Source organism: Helianthus annuus, chromosome 9 (genome assembly GCF_002127325.2).
Source record: "Helianthus annuus cultivar XRQ/B chromosome 9, HanXRQr2.0-SUNRISE, whole genome shotgun sequence".
Classification (NCBI taxonomy): Eukaryota; Viridiplantae; Streptophyta; class Magnoliopsida; order Asterales; family Asteraceae; genus Helianthus; species Helianthus annuus.
The window spans coordinates 73,980,680-73,987,467 of record NC_035441.2 but is presented as its reverse complement, the minus strand read 5'-3'; the positions used below and the strand labels follow the sequence as shown (position 1 = coordinate 73,987,467).

The following is a 6,788-nucleotide window of genomic DNA, read 5'->3' as shown; positions in this document are numbered from 1 at the left end:
GATGGCCCAGAAAAAATGACAAAACAGCCGCAACTAAAGATAAATCAAAGTGGTGTGCATACCATGAAGATTTTGGGCATTTGACAGAGGAATGCATCGCATTACGAAAGGAAATCGGATATCTGCTGAGCAAGGGGCATTTGAAAGAATTGCTGGGAAGAAAAAAGCAAAGGACTCAGGATCCTGAAAGGATCCCTGAGAAAGCTCCAGCTCCTCTAGTAGATGCACAAGTGATCAACTTTATATCTGGAGGATCAAACATCTGTGGTACATCCTTCTCAGCAGCTAAAAGGCATGCAAAGGAAGCTAAAATGGATAACGGAGAAAGACCTATTCGAACATCGAGCATCTCGGATGGAAAAATCATAACCTTTGATGAGGATGATAGAATTAACATCCAGGATCCTCATCATGATAGTTTAGTTATTACTCTTTTTATTTCTAACCATTTTGTCCGCAGGATCCTTATTGACGGAGGAAGCTCAGTAAATATTATCCAGCTTGATGTTCTGAAGAAAATGGGTATCCCGGAATCAGATATCACACCAAGATCCTCCGTGCTTGTAGGATTTAGTGGCGAAACTAAGAAAACCCTGGGGGACATCAAACTCCCAATTTACGTGGAAGGATTACATAATTATCAGAAATTTTGTGTTATTGATTGTTTGTCTTGTTGTAATGTTATCCTTGGCAGGCCCTGGATACACGATATGAAGGCAGTCCCATCCACCTACCATCAATGTGTGAAGCTCCCTAGCCCTTGGGGAATAATCAAGATCGATAGTGATCAGCAGGAGGCTAAGGATTGTTACACCTCATCAATGAAGCCAGCCTCGAAATCAAGGGAGCAATAGCAATTAAAGTATCCTCCAAGGGGTGTCTTGGAGGCAAGAGAGCAGGATGTGGACAAAATCCTCTTGGATCCTGATAATCCTGAATCTAAAATCTACATCGGATCAGGGATCCTTGATAAAATGAAAGAAGACATAGTATCCTTCCTCAAAGGAAGAAAATCTACCTTTGCATGGAAACATGAGGATATGACAGGTATATCTAAGGATATTATCACTCATAAACTTGGCATTGACAGGTCAATTAAACCAATCCATCAAAAAAGGAGGAAGTTTGCACCAGAAAGAAATGCCATTATCCAGGAAGAGGTAGAAAGATTACTACGAGCAGGTATGATTAGAGAAGTGAAGTATCCAAAATGGCTAGCTGATGCGTGTGTAGTGTGTATATATTTTTGATATATATTTAAGCCCTTTTTACACTTTTAGCCAAGTTTTAAATTTATAAAACACGATATTCACTAACACTAAACACACATATGGGCAAGTGCACCCATCGTGGACGTAGTATAGTGTTGGTAAGATACCGAGGTCGTCCAAGGACACAAGAGCTTTTAATACCGGTTTATCCTCAACGTCTAATCAAATCAAAAAGGTTAGAAAAATGTTTTAAACTAAGAAAAATAAAAACTAACTAAATGCTGAAAATAAAAATAAAATAAAAACAGATAGACAAGATGAATCACTTGGATCCGACACGTATATTAGTATAACCTTTGATTATTTTCGCACTTTTGCACTTGTTTAAGAGATTATCTTAGTTATTGTAGTAGGCCCCTCTTTTGAAGGCGACGTTACCCTCAACCCAGTAGTTTGAGTCAGCAAGGATACAATCCTAAAGGGTCGGATTATTGAAAGATAATGAATTAAGTTATTAATGCAAATTGTGGTAGGCCTCGCTTTTGGCGGTGACGTTACCCTCGGCTAAGTAGTCTGAGTCAGCAGGGATACAGTCCTAAATAGCCGGGTTATAGTATTAATAGTAGTTAACTTATGAGGGGGTCAAAGAGTTTGGATCCCCGCCATCCAATACCTATGGGCATTGAAGGAGATCCTACTAAATTTGACCCAGGTCCCAAGCAGGACCTCTAAACGCTGAAAAAGGGCAAGACCCTTACCAAACCGTTCCCTTAACCCCCGACCAGGTAGCCAACATACCTCCATATAGACCGTGGAGATATGAATGGTGAAAATCTTTTATTTTATATAGACAGTAAAATAATGCCAAGACACCACGGACAAACGATAAGGAAAGATCACCTTCAACATAAGTAACTAGTTATTAAAGTCATTAATACAAAACCAAATAAAAAGTGCAAAAGATTAAAAATAAAAAGTATTATACTAAACACTTGTCTTCACCAAGTGATGTAAGAGACTTAGGCAAACATGGCCTTGATTGTCAAGAACTCTTACGATCAATCTTGGATCCCGAGACGACTCACACACTCTACGATGGACAATGGATGATGGTGGTGGATGATGGTGTTATGGTGGTGGTGGGTGGTGGATGAGGTGTGAGAGAGGTGGTGTGCCAAGGGATGAGAGAGAATGAAGCCAAGCTCCTCTATTTATAGGCTGAACAGAAGGCTGGACACGGCCCCGTGTCCGCTGGACACGGCCCCGTGCCCGCCTGACACTCTCTCTCTTCATTAATTGTAATTGCGAATTACAATTAATGCGCCTGCTGTACTTTCACCACGCCCCCGTGCTCGCTGGACACGGCCCCGTGGTGGGCAATGGAAGCTTCTACTGGTTTGTCTTTTCTGCTGCTTCCTGGGCACGCCCCCGTGTTCGCTGGACACGGGGCGTGTTCAGACTCTGTTTCTTCCTTTTTGCTTTGGGAGGTGCCGTTGAGGGTCCGGGCAGTCTACTTTTGTTCCTTTTCTTGTATTTATGGTAGAATTAGTGGTCTTTTTGCTTCTTTTGTGATTTTGAGCTCATTTCATCCTGAAAATACAAAAGGAAGACAAAAACACTCTTTTTCCAACATTAGTACTTAAAAAGGGTTAGTTTTATGCTTTAATTGATGTGTTTTATATGTTGCATTTTACACACATCAAATACCCCCACACTTGAACTTTTGCTTGTCCTCAAGCAAAACTCTTTAAATGTGGCTTACACTCCCAAATGGAATAGGTAGAAGAGAAGTTTTTAGCTTGTCCTAGAGTGTCGGGAATCCAAGGTTTTTATAGGCTTTATTTTTATTTATTTACAATCCTATTCGTTATGATTTATTTTGAACTTTTCATAAGATAAATTTCTTATTTGGGCATAGCATGCCTTATTAAAATTCCATTTATATACAAGTTCACATACCTCACGGGAGATCACTCAACACTCGGCCGAAGGTGTATATTTTAGTGAATCACTCGAGAGCGGCACGGAACTTACGTCTTTCCATAGGCTTGCCAAGCAATCAATCCTCCTCCTTTTTAACTTTTTACCTTTGTAAATATCAAGAGGACTTTTTGGGTGAAGGCTTGGGTTTAAAGGTGGGTGGTTGGTTAGTGGTTAGTAAAAAGGGCGAAAATCGTAGCAAGTGTCGGTTTTCGTAAAATACCTTGTTTTTAGTGACCTATTATTTTTGAAGTATTTCTCCAAACAAGCTCTTGTAGCTTTTGTTTGTTTTTGACTTCATCATATATATATATATATTATTTTTTTTTATTTATTTTTTTTTTTTGATGTCACATGAAAGGGCAAGTTGACGAAAAACCGAGCTTGTTACTAAAATAAAGGGTGAAAAAAAATGAAAAAGGCTTTTTGGTGGGTAAAAATGGTTTTTGGGGTAATGAAATGAAAGGTTTAGGCTCAAAGGGGTTTTCTAGGGGGATTTTGGGTAGGTAAAAAAAATGAAAAATAATGGTTTTGAAAGAAAAATGGTTAGTCCTAATGCCTCCATCATTTACTTACTTGGGTTTAAGTTGGTAAGGACCGGGAATGTATCGTCGTGGCAAGTTCTAGATTTGTAAGGACCGAGCGGCTATTCACACAAGAAACGAAAAATGAGCATTTAATCTAAATATGTGTATTTTTATGCTCAATAAAGGCTCAAAACTCACTTTTGTGGGAATGGGTTTTTAATGTGACCAAGCATATATAATCGAATTTTAAACTAGACTTGTTATGCCGTTTCATAATTTTCTTATGTTGGTTCCTTTTTTATCACGACGCTATCGGTTGTAAACTTGTAAAAATATAACCTTTTTAGAACTTGTTATTCCCAACTTAAACCAAGACAAGTAAATAAATAAAAAAAATGAAAAAGTTTTTGAAAAAATTTGGGGTGTTTAGCGGTTCCAATAGAGTTTTGTGTAAGGCTTGTGTTTAGGATTTTGCAAAATTTCAAGGTTTTAGCATCCCCCCCACACTTAAATTACACATTGTCCCCAATGTGTCCAAAATAATATTTTTGTTTGATTAGAATGTATAAAAGTGTGTTAAAAAGCAAAGATTTATGTTACTGGCATCCTGGACACGGCCCCGTGTTCACCGGGTACGGCCCCGTGGTCAAGTGCCAGTAACAAAAATTTCAGAATTGAAACAGAAGCCTGGACACGGGGGCGTGTCCGCTGAACACGACCCGTGTCCAGTTACCTGAACTGGGTGATTTTTCTGCAGGGGCTCAGCACGGGGCCGTGTTGGTTGGGCACGGCCCGTGTTGAGCCTTCTGTGATGGAGATTTTTGTCGGGTTGCTCTGTTCTTCATGCATGGTTCCATTTTTCTCGTTCCCTTTTTCATCCATTACCACCATGAGTGTGTTTTATTCTGCAAAAATTAAAAGATTAAACTAAACTAAACTAAGGATAGATCCGCGGAATGCCTCCGTGGTGCGCCACGTTTATAAGGGTCCTTGGCTAGACCCGATTTCTGGTTATATATCTTCTGAGTGGAGTGCCTTGCTTCCCAAGTTACACCGTCGGAGAGCGGCATCCAAGCTTGAATCAATAACCTTCATGTAATTGACTGGGTCGTCGTCCTCTATTTTCTTCCCAACTCCGAACTTCACCTCATCGTCCCCATACCTCAAAGTCAGTGTCCCTTCATTCATGTCTACCACTGCTTGTGCCGTGGCAAGGAAGGGTCTCCCTAGGATAAGGGGGACCTCTGTGTCTTCCTCCATGTCGAGTATGACAAAGTCAACGGGATAAACAAATTTGCTTACCCTTACCAAGACATTCTCGATGACACCTTGTGGGAACTTGACTGATCGATCAGCGAGTTGTATGCTTATTTTTGTAGGGCTCGTGGTTCCCAAGCCAAGCCTTTTGAACATTGATGAGGGCATGAGGTTAATGCTAGCCCCTAAGTCGGCCAAGGCATTGCGAACGGGTGATTCCCCTATTGAACATGGAATCGTGAAACTTCCGGGATCGATTTTCTTTTGGGGTAGTTTATTGAGTACGAGGGCAGAGCATTCTTCGCCTAAATTAACTAATTGCAAATTTTCAATTTTCTTTTTATGTGTAAGGAAGTCCCTCATAAATTTAGAGTATTTGGGCATTTGGGTTAGGACTTCGATAAAAGGAATATTGACATGCAATTGTTTTAACAAACTTTCGAATTTTGCGAATTGCTCATTGGTTTTTTTACGAATTAACCTACCGGGGTATGGAACTCGAGGAGCCTTGGTAGGTTCTGGTGATGGGGGAGAGTTCTTTTCCTGCAGATGTGTTGGCATTGTTTCTTCTGTTGGTGGAGGTACTTCTGCAGGCCCTACGGTGCGGTTTCGTAGTGTGATGAGGTGAACTTGCGCCTTTGGGTTTGTTTCGGTATTGCTAGGTAATGCGCCTTGCGGTCTCTCGGAAAAATTTTGTGCTAGTTGATTTATTTGTTTTTCTATGTTTTGAATGCTAGCTTGTTGATTCCTAAAATTAGATTCTAATTGTAGAAATCTTTCCGAGTTTTTCTTATCAGTGTCGGAGACGAGGCGAGATATAGTATCTTGGAGCCTTTCTCGTCCACCTTGTTGTTGAGTGAAATTTTGTGACTCATTTCTTGATTGCTGAAAGTTTGTTCGTTGGGTTTGTTGGTTACTACTATTGCCGGTTTCCCTCCAACTAAGGTTTGGGTGGTTTCGCCATCCTTGGTTGTAAGTTCCCGTTGGAGGACCCGACGGCCTAGGTCTATTATCAATGTAGTTTACCATTTCTTGTTGATCGTCCGTTTCTTTCATGCAACTCCAATTTTCATGTGACCCACCACACCCTTCACAAGCCATAACCGAGACTGTTTTTGTCATTTCTAATTTTTTTTACTTTTGAAGAAAGGGCCTCGATTTGGGCTTGTAAAGAGGTGCTTTCGTCGACCTTATGGGCGCCCGGGGCGATAGACTTATTTCCCCGGGGAGTGTGCCATTGAAAATTGGTTTGAGCAATTTCCTCAATTTGATTATATATTTCGTGTGGGCGTCGATTACCTAAAAGTCCCCCGGAGCTAGAATCAAGTGTCTGCCTAGTGTGTGGCAACAATCCATTGTAGAAAGTGGATACTTGTTGCCATATTGCGAGGCCATGATGGGGACACTTGCGTAATAGCTCCTTGAACCTTTCCCATGTTTCATATAAGGATTCCCCGTCCTCTTGTGAGTATGTATTAATTTCAGCCATTAATTTAGCAGTTTTAGAAGGAGGGAAATACTTATATAGAAACTTTTGGGCTAGTTCATCCCAGGTGTTTACCGATCCAGCTGGGAGGGTGTTGAGCCAAGCTTTCGCTCGGTCTTTTAGTGAGAACGGAAACATACGGAGGCGTATGGCGTCGTTTGATGCTCCATTGATCCGAAAGGTGTCACATATTTCTAAGAAATTAGTTATATGTAGATGAGGATCCTCGTTCGCAAGCCCGTGGAAGGTTGCGGAGTTTTGGAGCATTTGTATCAAATGCGGTCGAAGTTCGAAGTTATTGGCTTCGACATTCGGAGCATTGATAGC

The 6,788-nt window shown here is 40.9% G+C and overlaps 1 non-coding gene across 1 annotated transcript; it reads left to right on the top strand.

The window, feature by feature from the left end:
* Positions 1-6,363: 6,363 nt before the first annotated feature.
* LOC118482350 lies at positions 6,364-6,470 on the top strand. The gene has a single exon (XR_004868393.1). It is a non-coding gene; the product is annotated as a small nucleolar RNA R71 (small nucleolar RNA).
* Positions 6,471-6,788: the final 318 nt, after the last annotated feature.